This window comes from Hemitrygon akajei, unplaced genomic scaffold, assembly GCF_048418815.1.
Source record: "Hemitrygon akajei unplaced genomic scaffold, sHemAka1.3 Scf000096, whole genome shotgun sequence".
Classification (NCBI taxonomy): Eukaryota; Metazoa; Chordata; class Chondrichthyes; order Myliobatiformes; family Dasyatidae; genus Hemitrygon; species Hemitrygon akajei.
In genome coordinates this window covers 1,164,177-1,181,245 of record NW_027331982.1, presented here as the reverse complement: position 1 = coordinate 1,181,245, position 17,069 = coordinate 1,164,177, and the positions used below count along the sequence as shown (strand labels likewise).

Sequence of the window (17,069 nt, the reverse complement as noted above, 5' to 3'; positions counted from 1 at the left end):
GAAAATAGAAAATCACATTTTTATCAAGAGCCACTTCTTCCACTCAGTTTAGACATTTCTCAACACATGAACACATGAACTCTCCCTAACAATTCCTTTTTTAATTTATATTTATTTTATTTTTTGTAATTTATAGTGATGTACAGAATTTTTTTAAAAAAATCCTTAATGAGAGATAACATAGGATCCGAGGATAGGAGTTATATACGGGCCTCTAGCAGTCGACTTTGAGTACAAATGACAACCGGAGATGCACAAGGCATGTGAAAATGGCAATATTACGATGGTCATTGTAGGATCTCAACATGCAGGTCGTTTGGGAATGCCTACTGAATGGTTTTTTAGAGTACATTGTGGTTGAGCCCATTAGGAAAAGGCAGTTGTGGATTGTGTGTTGTGTTGTGCTTTGACCAGGTAGATTAGTATACAGGAATGCTTCAGAGACAGTGATTGTAATGTGATCGATTTTATCCTGCAGTCTGAGAGCGAGAATCTAAAATTAGACGTATGAGTATTGCATGCAGTAAGTGGAACTGCAGTGGCACGAGTGAGGAGAATAGAAAGGTGCAAACGGTTAATATTATTCTCAAAGCCTGCATATAAAATACAACTCTGATATTTGTCTGCTCCGGACAACAACTGAATACAGACAGGCCATGGGTGTTGATGTAAGGACAGACATCAACCCCGGCACGAAAAAGGAAATGAAACAAATTTCACAAACCCCAAACTGTCTACTCCCCCGCAGCAAAAAAAAATTATTATTATTAATAATAATAATAATAATAATAATAATAATAATAATAATAATAATAATAATAATAATAATAATAATAATAATAATAATAACGACAATAGCAATCCCCCAAAACATCACTGGCAGAAAAAAAAGTCAGGGACGATAACAATCCTCGACCCCGTCACTCGCATGGAAACACAATAGCAATAACAGTTCCCGACCACGTCATTCGCAGAGAAAAAAGTCAGGGACGATAACAGTCCTCGACCCTGTCACTCGCAGAAAACAACAGCGACCTAAGTCTAGGGCTGGCCAAGTCGATTGGAAAGGGGAACCAGCAGGGTTAACGGCAGATCCATCAGGGCTGGTGTTCTAGGGGCAATTGGAAAGGCGCAGGATAGATGCATCACAAATAAGAATAAATATTCGATAGGGAGAATGAAGCAACAGAGGCTGATACTGGAAAGTAAAGGCAGCATAAAGGCAAAAGTGAGGGCTTATAATATAGCAAGCATTAGTGGGAAGCTACAGGTTTGGGATGCTTTCAAGATACAAAAGAAAGCAAATAAAATTTGATGAGAGGAAAAAATAAATGGCTAATAATAGAGAAAATACTATTTTTTCAGACATATGAAGAATAAAAGGGATGCGAGAGTGGGTATCAGAAAGCTGGAAAATGACTCGGAAAAAGTAGTAATGGGGGAAAAAGAAAAGGGGCGAACTGAATGAATATTTTGCTCTGTGGAAGACTCCAGCATAATGTCACCGAGAAACACGTGTCAGAGGGCATCAGTGAGAGTGGATGTTATGACTCTGGAGAAGGTGCCTGTGAAGCTGAAAGCTCTGAAGCTGTATGTCAACGGGACCAGTTGGACTACACCCCAGGGTTCTAAAAGTGGGAACTGAAGATTCTCGAGGCAATAATAGTACCCCTTCACGTATCATTACATTCTAGAATAGATCCTGATGGTTGGAAAATTGGGATTGTCACTCTCCTCTGAAAGAAAGAAGGGAGGCTAAAGAAAAGAAAATATAAGAAAGGTAGCCTGACCTCAACGTGTTCAAAAACTCAAAAGATTATAACACATTTAAGATCAAAGACAGTTGAGGAGAATGGGAGAAGATTTGTCAAATAGATCATCGTGTGGTACGGTGATGCACATTGGAAGGAAGGATACGGTGGGATACAAAGATTTGGGCACCGATGCTCAAAGTTTCTGTTACTGTCAACAGCTCAGCAAGTAAAAGATGACCTGATTTCCAAAAGGCATAAAGTTAAAGATGACACATTTCTTTAATATTTTAAGGAAGATTATTTTTTTTATTTCCATCTTTTACAGTTTCAAAATAAGATAAAAGGAAAAGGGGCCGAAGCAAAGGTTTGGGCCACCTGCATGGTCAGTACTTAGTAACACCCCCTTTGGCAAGTATCACACCTTGTAAAGGCTTTCTGTAGCCAGCTAGGAGTCTTTCAATTTTTGTTTGGAGGATATGCGTCCATTCTTCCTTGCAAAAGGCTTCTCGCTCTGTGAGATGCTTGGGTCATCTTGCATGCACTGCTCTTTTGAGGTCTGTCCACAGATTTTTGATGATGTTTAAATCGGGGGATTGTGAGGGCCATGGGAAAATCTTCAGCTTGTACCTCTTGAGGTAGTCCTTTGTGGATTTTGAGGTGTGTTTAGGATCATTATCCTGTTGTAGAAGCCATCCTCTTTTCATTTTCAGCTTTTTTTTTACAGACGGTGTGATCTTTGCTTCCAGAATTTGTTGGTATTTAATTGAATTTATTCTTTCCTCTACCAGCGAAATGTTCCCTGTGCCACTGGCTGCAAGACAAGCCCAAAGCATGATCGATTCACCATTTCCGTTACCGAAAATAAATCAAGTACAACCCTCACTTCAGGTGCAGTGCTACGGTGGTTGCTGAATATTGATGGAGCTGCGATGGCCTAGTGGTTAAGGCGTTGGACTTGAAATCCAATGGGGATTCCCTGCGCAGGTTCGAACCCTGCTCGCAGCGCTCACACTACAAGCAGCAGCGTGTAGTGTGCCAATAAAATTTAACACCCTGGATGCTGTCTGAGCGCTGGCTCCAAATGTGTTCAGTTGACAATCTGCAGTTGCCTTGCAAAATACCTGATACACCCATCGGCTCTCCATGTCTGTTTCGGGAACAGTTTCCTTTGACAGTCTCACCGCAACCGATCGTCCTTTATTTTAATCCCAACGAAGTAAATGACCTCACACATTCCTGCATTCCTGTTTATTCAAAATAAACACTTTTGTCCAGTTTGTGCCCTCACTGAACGAACCAATTGCAGCCTAAATATTCTCATTGCAACCTGCTGTCCGGCAATTCACGTCATCAGCCTCACACAGTCAAGACAGTGTCTAACAGTAGATTTTCAGTAGGAACAGGACGATTGATGCCAGTGTGTTCTACAACTGTACGGATGCAGAGCGCCTCGCTTCGTTCACCAAGGTATTTCCTTACGTTCGACAGCGGGGGATTTATCGCACTGAGCAGAATCCTCGCGTCCAAATCAAACAACACACACAAAATTTGTGTCTGTTGTTGTTTGAATTTCCAGCATCTGCAGATTTCCTCGTGTTTGCTATCCAAATCAGAACTAACTTTGGAATTTTAAGAATTAATGGCACTAATTTAATGTTAATTGCCTTTATAATTGAAGGCACTGGGAGAATGGCATCAATAAGTATAACGTGCTCCTGCTCCCTCTGTTGAAGGGCAATGTGTAAACGCATGAACCATTTCTCCTCCTCAGTACAAACGGTGAGAATACTTACGAGTCCTGCAGCGTTCGAGTTTAAATGAAGGGACGGAAAGATCCACTTCGTTTTGTCGGTGAGGTGAGTTACTCTGGTGGTCAAAAAAAAAACACTGGGAGGAAAACAGTGGGCGAAAGTGAACATGAAATTGATAAATTGCCGTGTAACTCTCTCTCTCTCTAACTGCCTTTCAAATCTCCCTTGTTCTGTCTACGATGTGACTCTCTCCCCTGCCTCACATCTATGTACCTCTATCTCTAACACACCCACACACACATTCTCGCTTTCTCTCTCTCTCTCTCTCTCTCTCTCTCTCTCTCTCTCTCTCTCTCTCTCTCTCTCTCTCTCTCTCTCTCTCTCTCTCTTTCTCTCTCCACATCTCACTCCCTCACTCCCACACTTTCCTCACAAGTTGAAGCGAACGCTTAGCTATCAATATTCGTGTTCAGTGAAAGGACTGTGTGAATGCAGTGGGATGTTTATAGATTTTCCTTTACAAGACAGCTCGGGTGGAGTGTAGGGGAGTGGGTGTAAACTGGTGCTGAAATGTCGGGGCGAACAGGTGATATGACATGAAAGAGTAGCGAATTTTTAAACAAATCTGCTCCTGTACTTTGGTTCAGTGCTCAGTTATGACACGACCACCATGTGAAATTTCGATTAGCTGAAAACACTTGAATTGTCAACTTATAAAAATATTTCCATATTCAATAAGATATGTTGTTCCGCCGCGGCTGGGAGGGGGGAGATTGAGATTGTGACTGATTCTCTGAAGTGGGCAGCACGGTCTCTGAACGCGAAAAGCTTTCGCCGTTCCATATCACTCACTGTACAAACTCGCCATTGCTCTCTTGTCTAGCGAGCGACCCCGCCTATTGCCATGGGCAAATCGGTTCGCTGACCTTCCGTCAAATCAACCTCGCCAATTGTCACTGACGCGGTGTCATGGTACGACATCAACCAATCTCGTCAAACTACGTGCAACTAACTAGCTCCCATTCGTGTATGCAGATCTCAATCCAACGTGTTATCCAGTTGCGGAAAGGGTTTCACCCGAGTTGCTCCCTCCCACAGACTCTGACTGATTCTGCCTCCCCAAAGTCCCGTCAATACTGAGCCAAACTCAGAACAATGTCCCATTATATAACATTCATATCCATATGCTTCTGATCGAAGCTGGGGGCGCTGTCAGGTCGTCGAAATAAAGGCGGGCGACAGAAGTTTATCTCCTCTCACCTGGGGAGACGGTAGAAGATTTGCTGGAGGACACCGGCCGACTTTTGACCGGCAACTGCTGTATGGGGGGTGGGGGGGGGAGGTTTGAGGAAAAGTCTGTGCCAGCCTGATCTTATTGAATGCCGGGGCTGGCTGAAGAGGACTAGAGACTCGCCCTTCTTTCTGTTGTCTGTCTGTTTAAAGAAAAGGAATAAACAGCCTTTCTTGGATCTGTATGCTACCCCGTGGATATAATAGTTGGCAATCTATGTCATCAGTTTGCCTGAGGAATCATTTCCAAGTCTGAAACTGGCACAAGATTTATATCTACCGTTTGTTAATGATGCAGAATTGTACAATTTATGTTCTGCGTACTGTCTGTCTTTTCGAGCCTGCAATGACGCTGCAAGTGTTTCATTGTACCTGTCCCTCACCGTCCCTGTGCACACGGCAATAAACCCGACCGGACCTGACAATCCTCACTGAGATTTGAGCAGTGATGACCCCGGGCAGATGAGTCAGGGTGATGTCGGCAAACTGAGTGAGTAGGACCAGAGTCCAATATGGGAAATGTATGGTCACCCTCTTCTACAGAGAGACAGCATCTCTGAGTGGATTGAGCTGCAGTGAGGAGTGAAGAAGATCAAATCTACATTGTATCGATTGCAGGGTATTGTCTGTAAGACGTCGCACAGTTATTTCCAGCTTTATTGAGACTGCACCTGCGATATCTATTTTTCAAAGTCATGTTTTCATTGTCTAACAAGTGTCATACAGAACAAATAACGAATCACTGCCGAAACAGTGTATAGCGGGTCAGGCAGCATTTGTGGCCGGAAAGAGGTAGTACACACGGTAGAAAGCAGGAGAATGGGGCTGAGAGGAAATGTCGAAGCAAACCCGATGGGCCAAACGGCCTAATTCTGCTCCTGTATTTTGTGGTTTTCTGGCGCTGAATCAAGCGGATGCTGGTTAAACACAAACAGGAATGGGGTTGTTGTGGAAGCAATGAATACACAAAATAATTTAAAATCAACACATTAATTTACAGCAGGAAATATTTTTATTCCCAGACCGGGAATCGAACCCGGGCCGCGGCGGTGAGAGCGCCGAATCCTAACCACTAGACCACCAGGGAAGCTGATGATGCGTTGCATCACAGCAACATACACTATCAAATCAAAAAAATACAAAACAAAATCAATGGATAAATAATAATAATAATGAATGAATGAATGTGAGGAATATTGTCACGAATCTACTGCTCATCACTTTGCATATCTCTTGTTCACCCAATGCTTCTGGTTAAGGAACACTCTGGACTGTATGAATCGGTGGGAAACACTCGTTCTCCAGTGTCTTTATAAAGATGGTAAAATTCAGATTCTCTTATGAGCCCTGGGTCATTTTTGTTTCTGTCCTCGCCTCGAAACAATTCAGTAGTCGGCCCCCGATTCCCGTGACATTGTCGCCGATACATCTGGTGTCTTGTTCCTCACCCTCCGCCTGGGTAGAGGTAGGAGAAAGAAAACCAGACGTTCAGAATGAACGAAATATGTTCTGGGGATGGAATGCTAGGCATTTTGATCGTGCTCTAACAGTGGTCGAGAGTGCGGGAGCCCCTGGTACTGAGAATGACGTGCTGATGACAAATAAGCCCAGAATTCTTTAAATAAGCCTGATAGAAACCCCGCAATGATTTGAAAGTCCTCAGGGTAGGCAGTTCCTTGCTTGCTGGTCGCGGCACTCAGTACATGGTATGCTTGCTTAACATCTCCTCTGGCGGTATGTGAAGTGCCGTCCGGATCAATGAGGAGAACCTCTCGGTAAGCAGCACCGACAGGACACAATCATTGGATGTTGTGATTGGGGGAACAAGGGTGCGGCAAGACCGCTATGTACGGAGAGCATGAAGAGTTAGTCATGAAACAACACCGCCGTTCCACCGCCCCCCACCCCCAGCACCACAATACCTTCTTATCTTCTCCGAACGGTGGATCGAGAATCCTTCCGGCTGTTCCACCGAACTGAGCCATATCTCCATGAAACAGAGAAGACAGCAGCACCTCATTTCCCTCCGAAACTGCAATGTTGCGCTGATGTAATGCATCTTGTTTTCAAGTCATTGGCCTTTCGCGAAGAAGATGCCGGGTAAAGGATGCTTCATAACCCGTCGATTTAGTCTGGCTTGAAGTCTTCCGAACCGACCTCTTTTCCGGCAATGGTAATGGCTGACCTTCGCTGATCGCTGAAAGGTGCCGCACCTGCATTCCCGAGAGTCAAGTCCATCTGGTCCTTCAGCAGCTCGTTACTCTGCTGAGTAATTTAGACAGTTCAACAGTACGTTTCTTAAAGGGAAATTAGGGGTTTCACATTGCAGCTACAGTGGATCAGCAGAAATACATCGAGACATTTTGCGAGCTGTCCGCAATACGTCGCGTGAATCGCCAGTGCCATCGTGGATCTTTGGATTTATAAACAAATCTCAAAATTCCTAAACTCTTGTCAGGTTTCCGTGTGGGAGGATGCTCGGGAAGGATCAGACGCTTGGCTTTCACAATGAGGAAGTAAATTGGATTGGCCTTTCGGTACGTTGGGGAAGCTAGAGTGTGGTAATTGAAAGTTGTCTCTCTGACTGGGGACCTGTGATGAGTGGAGTATCCCAGGGATCGTTGTTGCGTCCGTTGTTGTTTGTCATCTTTATCAATGATCTGGATAATGATGTCGCTAACTGGATCAGCAAATTTGCCGATGACAACAACATTACGGGTGTAGTTGACAACTAGGAAGAGTACCGGAGCATGAAACGGGATCTGGACCAGCTGGAAAAAATGGGTTGATAAATGTCAGATCGGAATTAACGCAGATAAGTGTTAGATGTTGCACTTGGGAGGGCCAGCCAGGGTTGGTCTGACCCAACGAGAAATAGGGCACTGAGGAGTACGATAGAACAAACGAATCTGGGAATGCAGAACCATAATTCAATGAGAGTTGCGGCACAGTTAGACAGGGTCGTAAAAACAGCTTTTCGCACATTGGCCTTCCTAGACCAAAATACTGAGTACAGGAGTTGGGATGTTACGTTGCTGTGGTTTAAGGATTTATTGGGGCCCAATTTAAAATATTGTGTGCGGTTGGGCTCAACTATCTGCAGGAAAGATGCAAATAAGACTGAAAGAATGCAGAAAAAGAATTACACAGCTATTGCCGGGACTGAATGTTTTTAATTAAAAGGAAAGATTAAATATGTCAGCACTTTATTCCCGAGCGGGTAGAAGACTGAGGAGAGATTTGATAGAGGTAGTCAGCATTATGAGGCGTACAGAGAGTGCAAATGCAAGCGGGCTTTCTCTACTGATGTTGGGCGAGAATACAACTGGAGATCATGGGTGAAGGGTGAAATGTGAAATGTTTAAGGGAAACATGAGGGGAAGCTCTTCACCCAGTGGGTGGTCAGAGTGTAGACAGTGCTGCCAACACAAATGGTAATTGAGATTCCGATGTCAACGTTTAAGAGATGATTTGAGAAGTACACGGATGAGAGGGATATGGATGGCCACTGTCCGGGTGAGGACGATGGGAGTAGGCAGTTTAAATATTTCCTCACTGACTGGACGGGCTGAAGACCCTGCTTCTGTGCAGTGGTTCCCTATGGATGTCTGACTGTATATCTGGGTTAGAGCTTTAGTGTCCCACAGCACCGACCAATTTAGAAAGCCGTTGATACTGTTTTGTCCCTCTGTCCTTGCACACACTAAAGCAGGCAGACTGAGTTAATGGATGGTTACAGTAGAAGAAGATGGAAGCTTTTGAAATTGTTTATTCTGTATTCTCCAATTGCCTGAGATGCTTTTGAAGGAAGACAAGTGTGAGCCGGGATATTTGCTTTGCTCTCGCTGCGTTTTCAGTTTGTGTAGTTTTGCATGTTACATTTATTATTGATTTCAGACGGAGACACGGATTCCACACCGGCCATGTGGATTCAGGGTTAAATGGATCGAAATATGAGCGTATCTACACTCGATACGATAAAACCACGATTCAGAGGTAAATTAGCTTTAGGATAAATTGGTGTGTACTTGAATTGGGAATTTAGAATTGACATTTTGGAAGGCTGGTTCTTTTAATAAGCGCCAGAAGCTGCTGCTGAGCACTTTGAAATGCTGGTTTTAAATTGTAGGGCTCCACTGGAAAAGGTGTTTTGCAGACGTTGTAGCATTTGCCCTGTAATATGTAAATGACAGGTCAGTTCAGAAAACGCGCTGGTGCGGTCGATAGCTCAGCCATTTGCTTACGTCATCAGCCCTAATTCCATTAATTATCCGGGTGCCGCTGTGTGGTCAGATTAAAAAGATTAATTACTCAGCCTTATTTCTTGGAGCACTGTAACTGCAGACTCGCAATAGACTTGTAAAGTGTACCGAAGTTTCGACTCTCCATGCGGAACACAGCTGCCATTTGTCTTCCAGCCAGAATTCATTCTGTCTACCACATCATCTGCCTTCTGTTAGGAAACCAATTCTGAATCAACGCAGCCAGGTTTCCCTCGATCCCATGCCTCCTGACTTTCTGAATGAGTCTACTATGGGGAACTGATCAAACGCCTGACCATAATTAATGCACCCACATCGACTGTCCTGATTCATCCGTTAGTTTTATTTTCACTTTTTCAATTAAATCAATCTGGCTCATTAATGACAACATACCATGCTTTCTCTCCGTAGCCAGACTACGTTTCTCCAAATACTCATTAATCCCCTCTTTAGTAATCGTCTCCAGTCGTTTACCCACTACTGATGTAAGACTCCCTGGTCTATAATTCCAAGAAGTATCCCTGTTATTTTTCGTCAACAAATGAATAACATTTTCCACGCTCCAATCTTCTAGTTCTACTTCCGTGGCCAGCGAAAACACAAATATCCTGTCCAAAAGCTCAACAATATCTGAGTTCGCCTTCCAAAATTAGCTAGACTATAACTCTTCCGGCACCCGGGAATCATCTATCATAATGTTTTCCCGAGTTTCCAGCGCATCCTCTTTCTCAGCGTCGGCACGTTCGAGCATGTCTGCCTTATTACGTTGTGGGCACATTGATCAATGCATTCAGTAAGGATCTTCACTGTTTCCTTGGTGTCCAGACACAAGTTTTCCTCTTTTACCTCTGATTTGCCCACACTCTCCCCAGTCTCCTCCTGTTCTTCACAGTGCAACCCGTCAAGGATTTCTCAAATCCCCTTATCACTCCTTTCAGTCCACTGTTATATTCTTTCCTGTCTACGTTGTGACTCGCTATAGCGTTATTTGATCCTTTCTTCCTGTTCTGTAAGTATCGTTCTTTCTTCCTCTTGACGTGTTGTCCAACTTTCTTGTCTCCCAGGGTTACTTTACACTGTCATCCTTTCCCTGCGTCACTGAGACAAGCCTATACTGAACCCCGTGTAACTGCTCACTAAACAATCCCCACATATCTGTTGCGCAATACCCCGAGTGCATCATTTCCCAATGTACCTTCCTAAAATCCTGCCAGGCAGCACCATAATTCGCAGACCCCCAATTAAACACACTCCATACTCCCTGGTCCTATCCCTGGGCAAGGTAAATGGAGGGGAGTTCTGTCCTATCGTTCTGAAATGCTGACCCGCGGAGAGATCTGTCATCTGACCCGTTTCCTTTTCTAATATTAGATCTGGAACGTACTGTTCGCTAGTGCGCCTGTCTTCTTGTAGTGACATGAATCCTTCCTGGACACTACCAAGAAATTATGCCATAATTAAAACTTTTACCCTGGGGAGATGCCAAAGAACATTATGGATGTTTCAGTTACTCATGTAAATAACCTAGAAAATGTCCAAGCCCGCTTCACGATCGGTTGCTCACTGTTCGAGTTGCAGTTACTTTGTTAGAGGGCGGCTGTACAGAATATTCCAAATGGGGTGATTATGTTACTGTGTTCGTCTCACATTTTATTAACAAACGAACGCTCCACGTTGTCCTCCCTTTCTGTAGTTGCCATACTATCCCTGGTTTCCCATCGCACTCCCTTTACATTATGTTACCTGACCCTGTCCATTTTGAGACATCTAAAACACGGAACGTCCTGCAGCCATCCCTGCCCTTGTGACAGTCGAGTGTCTGTGATAGTTTGGAACATACTTCAACCATTGTAACACTCACGCCTGTATTGCTACGAACCTGAACTTATGATGTGGGCAATCTTCCGCCAATTCTGCAATTTCCGAGCGACCAGGCACATGATTGTTTGAATTTATGACATATTTGCCAAACCTGTTCATTGCAAAACGGCTTTATTTGAAAACTCCGCTGAATAGCCGTAAGACACGGGCGTTATCTACACAGCTGGCCATTAAATGTAAACACATACGTCATTCCATTCCTCAGCTCTTCTCTGAATTTCCTCTGTGTCAGTGTATAGATACAAGTATTGGTGCACATGCTGAGTGTTTGCAACATGAACTTAAATTGTTGTAGGATGTATACCGGGGAACTCAAATATCTGTCCTCATAAAAATAGTTCTCCGGTTGCCATTTCAGGGAATGAGCTACATAGGGCATCCACAATAATATGAAATTAGCTGATATAGAAAACAGCAAAATCATCGATTTTCTGCGATTTTCCACCTCGGCATCTTTCTGATTGTCGCTGCTATGGCGAAGCTTTCTGCGGACTCTATTTGCCACAACGATATACCTTACGGTTAACCCGTTAAACACCAGGATTAAGCCGATTGGTAGCAATGGTGTTAAAATACTGTCCAGGAATGTGTACCCTCTCCACATGGGTGAAGTAGCGTATTCATATGTGGTGGTGCACCGCCACGGCGTGTTATCAATGATGACGCAAGGTTCAATGACAAAGTATAACGGGACACATCTCCCGCAGCTCACAATAACCACGGTCACGATAACCACCGTTGCTGTTCTCTCGGTGCAGTATCGTTCCCGCAGCTTTCGGCAACATATTGCGATGAAGCGATCGAAGGTAAAACTGACCGTAAACCAAACAGAACAGTCCGTCGTTACAGCCCGAAATACAAGTGTCAGAGCGCATACAGGAGTGATGAGCAGGGATCTGGAATAAATGTAGATATTGTTGGTCTGTTCCACTAAAGCAACAACGATAACCACCATCAGATCCGCTGTTGCCATTCCAACCAGGTAACGGGTGATGCATTTGGAGAGTCCGCATTTTCCCCGAGATAGGATCACAATCGCCGGTAAGTTAACTGCAAGAAATTTGGAAAGAAAATAGAAATATGGTCAGCTCCCTGAATGCCCCCATTCTACCGATGCTATGGAGGGTATGGTCTGTTTGGAAGTGTAAAGCGGGAATCCAGTGTGTGCGGTCTCCGTCGCTGCACTCCGCCTGGAGGACAATGACGGATGTGAGTGTCAGTGGATTGGCGACATTCCCACAGTTTAGAGCGAGGCATCCGAGTTCCACGACTCACGTACCGGTGAGCAGTCGAACGCTCCTGTAAACAACACCATTTCCATTAATAGAGCTGAAAGAACAGACGGGATTATTTGTAGCGGTGTCAAAGTGCCATCGAGGAGATATAAAGCACGAGTTCTCATTTACTGACTTACAGAAGAACAGACCTACGTGTCATTTAAATAAGCTACCACGTTGTTATAATGTCGGAGTGTCTGCACTGATAGAGACTCGGACCTAGAAAAACAGAGACCGGGCATCACTTCAGAAAGCCCAGCGAGGTGAAATTATGAAACAATGTCAATATCATCACGAACATAACTGATAAAAGAAAAAAATCACTTCGATCAAATTATGAAACAACGACAATATCGACACCAGCTTAATTGAGAAAAGAAGAAAACACTGCGATCGAAATATGAAAAATGAAAATAAAACCATTAGATGCCTGAATCCTCCATTCCGGAAACACGTTTCAGCCAACGGCAGCATCTGTGCTCAGTAACAGTGCGGATACCGCAGCAGAGAAACGAGGGCACCATACGTAAAGTGACCAGCTCCGGAATCTTACCGGGGACACCAACCGCTACAAGTGTGGGATAGTAAATTCCCGCGATGTAGTAAATCGCCGCATATCCCATATTCCGTCAGAAGACGCGTTCAGTTGTGCGGAGCGTTTCAGCTGCTCAGATTGACTGGGGATCGGTTTAGCAGACTTTTATTGAGCGGAGAGCAATTCCACTGAGGCAATTAGCGTGGCTGTCACGTCAGGGATATTACTGACAACCAACTGCACAAATACCTTGCGTTAAACTATTTATATCCCCGTGTCATGAATTTGACTCCCCAAGGGATTTTGCAATGTAATTATTTTAAAACAAAATTTGATGTGCTTTTTTTCAATGTTATTTTCCATGACACCTGGCTTCAGATATTTGAATGAAGATATATTTTGTCATTGTTGCTTTTAAATCAGGCATTCATCTTGAAGTCGATTTATTTTGTAACATTTGACGGAGTATATTCGCTTCTGAAATTGAGGGAAGGAGTTTGTTCTGGCGGGTGAAATGGAGAACACTTCTTTATTAAAGGGGAACATTCGTTCATTCTTTTCTTTCGTTCGTTCCAGTCATTTCGGGGGATTGAGTGTTGGAAATCTCTGTGACAGCTGACATGTGTTACAATAAAATACACTGCATATGTTCCTCCAAACACTGTAAAAGATTCACAGCGATATTCCAGAGACCTGTGATCAAAAAGGGAACGTGTCCTCGGGAGATTAGCGAGGGCTGTGGACAGTTTGAAGAACAATGTTTTCCAGCGCACACATGGGCCGTTAGGCAGGAACCTGACCTCTTCCAGTGAATGACCTGACCACCCCATTCACGTGACCTGCGATGTAGTCTGTTTAACATTAAAGATGTTCTCAAACCTGCCACAATTATACCACTATTTATCCATTCATTCGGTCTTTGAACAAAAGTAGCAAGTGAAATCTGTGAACTATCCGCAGGTTCCAGGGCTTTTCTATTATTTGCCAGGAAGTTCTATTTTCTTTCTCCTGATTTACTGTCAGGTATATTGAGTGTGTGCAGAACAACGGAAGTGTTCAAGCTCACCTGTCAATCACATTTCTACCTGCTCCTGCAGTGAACCGCTCCGTGCCGATTGTGGTACTCGTAGCGATGAGCGGGCCTCGGTTTATTGGAGAATGTCTCATCACCCTGTTTCCGTTGTGGAACTCGTACTAATGTGCGGCCCTCGGTTGACTCGAGAAAGTATCACATCTGCCTTCAAATTCATCCTTCCAAAGTGAATCACTGAGTAACGTTTCGGGTTGAACTCCATCTGTAACTTCTCAGCGCTGCTCTGCGTCCTGTCACTGTCCTCTTGTAAACTCTGACTATCTTCTATACTATCCATAATTCCTCCAACTTCCACATCATTGCAGATACAATAACTCACCGTTCCACTTCCTTATTCACGTTATTTTTAAAGCACAAATATCCTGGGTTCTCAGAACAGATCTCTGCAGGCCACCACTGGCACCAGCATCCGGGGAGAAAACTCTCCATCCACAACTATCCTCTGTCTTCTTGGGCGTCAGTCCTGAATCAACAAGCCAACTTTCCCAGGATACCAAGCCTTCTTAAAGGTCCTACCATGGTTAACCATAAGTATAACCGTCACATCCTCACAGATTTGAACCAGGCTCGTGAGACATGATCTGCTCCTCACAAAGCCATACTGACTCTGCCAAATTAGGTCATGTTTCTCCAAATTCTCGTAAATCCTTTTTCTAAGAAAGTTCACTGATAATTTTGCCATCGCTGAAGTCGGACTCACCGCTTCCCGCAGTCACTCAGGCTTTCTCCCGACCACACAAGAAGACGTATTTAACCTACTGCATATTTTTTTCAAAAGTTCCAGTACATCCTCTCTCTTGACTTCAGTTTGCTGTCGCATATCGGCCAGTTTAACGCTCTCCTCACAAATGTCCCTCTCACTGGTGAATACTGAACTAAAGTCTTCATTCAGGACTTGTACTTCTTTCCCCGACCTCAGCGGCTTGTTTTATCTTCTATCCCCGACCGGTCCGACACTCATTCCAGTCATCCTTTTCTTCACATACATCTCGAATGGCTTGGGGGTTTCCTTAAAACCATTGTCCCCGGCTACTTTGTCAATCTACAGTAATCTCTGATCCTTGCTTTCTAATCCTTTGAAGTCAGCTTCCTAAAGCTTCTTTCTTCCTCTTGTTCAGATGTTTCACATCGTCTTTCGACCATGGTTCCTTCACCCTACCGTCCCTTCCCTGCGGGAATGGAGCAAACCTATCCAGAACCCCATGTAAGTGCAGCCTAAAATATATTCACATTTCCGTTGTGTATTTCCCAGGAAATATCCGTTCCAGATTTATGCTTTGATGTTCCAACCTAATATCATTATAATTCCAATTACTCTGTTAATAACTTTTGGAACTGACATGGGGCTGTGGGACGGGAGCGGGCAGTGTGATTAATTTGGACCCTGGCACGGGGCAGTGGGCAGAGATTGGGGCAATGGGATGGGTATGGGGAATGACACGAGGTTGTGGGGACACAGCCGGGCATTGAGATTGCTTGGTGACTGACACGGGCCTGTGTGATTAGTGTATGCAACCCTTTTACGAAAGGAGGGTGCTGGACCCCTTATGATTTGCCTACCGACACAACCGATCCACAGACGGCGCAATGGCCACTGCTCTACACACCATCCTTACACATCTGGAGAAGAAGGATGCTTATGTGGGAATGCTATTCTTGGACTACAGTTCAGTATTCAACACCATAATTCCCCCCAGGCTCGACAGGAAGCTCAGAGATCTCGTCCTTGACCCTGCCTCTCAGATCGCCAGTATGTTGTAAGAGTGGGCTCCCTCACCTCCACCCCTCTGACTTTCATCACAGGAGACCTCTGTGCCATGTACTGAGTCCCTCCCTTACTCTCTATATACCAATGTCTGTATCGACACCCACAGCTCAAGTCTGTTAAGTAAATTTGTCGATGATACTATATTGATTGGACTAATCTCAAAATATAACGAAGTGGCCTACACTTGTCCTGTCTAAAGTTCTTGCGCATATCTTTAGAATATAGTTCAGTCAATTATTTAATTAATTCTTCTATCTTTGATGATGAAGGAGCGATCGACTGCCTATACACTGTTTGACAACCTATAATAGTTATTATTATTTTTTAATTGTTTTTAGCTCAAGGTGGTATAACTTGAGGTAGAGCCATCGCGAAGATTTTTCTTATTTCTCAGTTGGCTATGAAATTGTGTGCTCAGATCGTTGGGATGTCTTCTATGGATGGACATGAGTGGTTCACTTGATCTTCCATACTGACCATTTCTTCATGTTTCTGGATTGTGCTCTCATTTAAGTTTAGTGGTGTGTATTTTGTATTAGTTTTACACATGCCGGCATAGATAGATAGATAGATAGATAGATAGATAGATAGATAGATAGATAGATAGATAGATAGATAGATAGATAGATAGATAGATAGATAGATAGATAGATAGATAGATAGATAGATAGATAGATAGATAGATAGATAGATAGATACTTTATTCATCCCCATGGGGAAATTCAACTTTTTTCCAATGTCCCATACACTTGCTGTAGCAAAACTAATTACATACAATACTTAACTCAGTAAAAAAATATGATATGCATCTAAATCACTGTCTCAAAAAGCATTAATAGCTTTTAAAAAAAGTTCTTAAGTCCTGGAGGTAGAATTGTAAAGCCTAATGGCATTGGGGAGTATTGACCTCTTCATCCTGTCTGAGGAGCATTGCATCGATAGTAACCTGTCACTGAAACTGCTTTTCTGTCTCTGGATGGTGCTATGTAGAGGATGTTCAGAGTTATCCATAATTGACCGTAGCCTACTCAGCGCCCTTCGCTCAGCTACCGATGTTAAACTCTCCAGTACTTTGCCCACGACAGAGCCCGCCTTCCTTACCAGCTTATTAAGACGTGAGGCGTCCCTCTTCTTAATGCTGCCTCCCCAACACGCCACCACAAAGAAGAGGGCGCTCTCAACAACTGACCTATAGAACATCTTCAGCATCTCACTACAGATATTGAATGATGCCAACCTTCTTAGGAAGTACATTCGACTCTGTGCCTTCCTGCACAAGGCATCTGTGTTGGCAGTCCAGTCAAGCTTCTCGTCTAACTGTACTCCCAGATACTTGTAGGTCTTAACCTGCTCCACACATTCTCCATTAATGATCACTGGCTCCATATGGGCATGCAGTGCTCAATTCTGTTTTCGTTAAGAAAAACATCCTGAAGAGGTTTTTTTAAAAAGATTAAC

General features: G+C 43.8%; 2 non-coding genes across 2 annotated transcripts; one reads left to right on the top strand and one right to left on the bottom strand.

The window, feature by feature from the left end:
* Positions 1-2,677: 2,677 nt before the first annotated feature.
* trnas-uga (transfer RNA serine (anticodon UGA)) lies at positions 2,678-2,759 on the top strand. Its single transcript has one exon. It is a non-coding gene; the product is annotated as a tRNA-Ser (tRNA).
* Positions 2,760-5,810: 3,051 nt separating this feature from the next.
* Positions 5,811-5,882, bottom strand: trnae-cuc (transfer RNA glutamic acid (anticodon CUC)). The gene has a single exon. It is a non-coding gene; the product is annotated as a tRNA-Glu (tRNA).
* Positions 5,883-17,069: the final 11,187 nt, after the last annotated feature.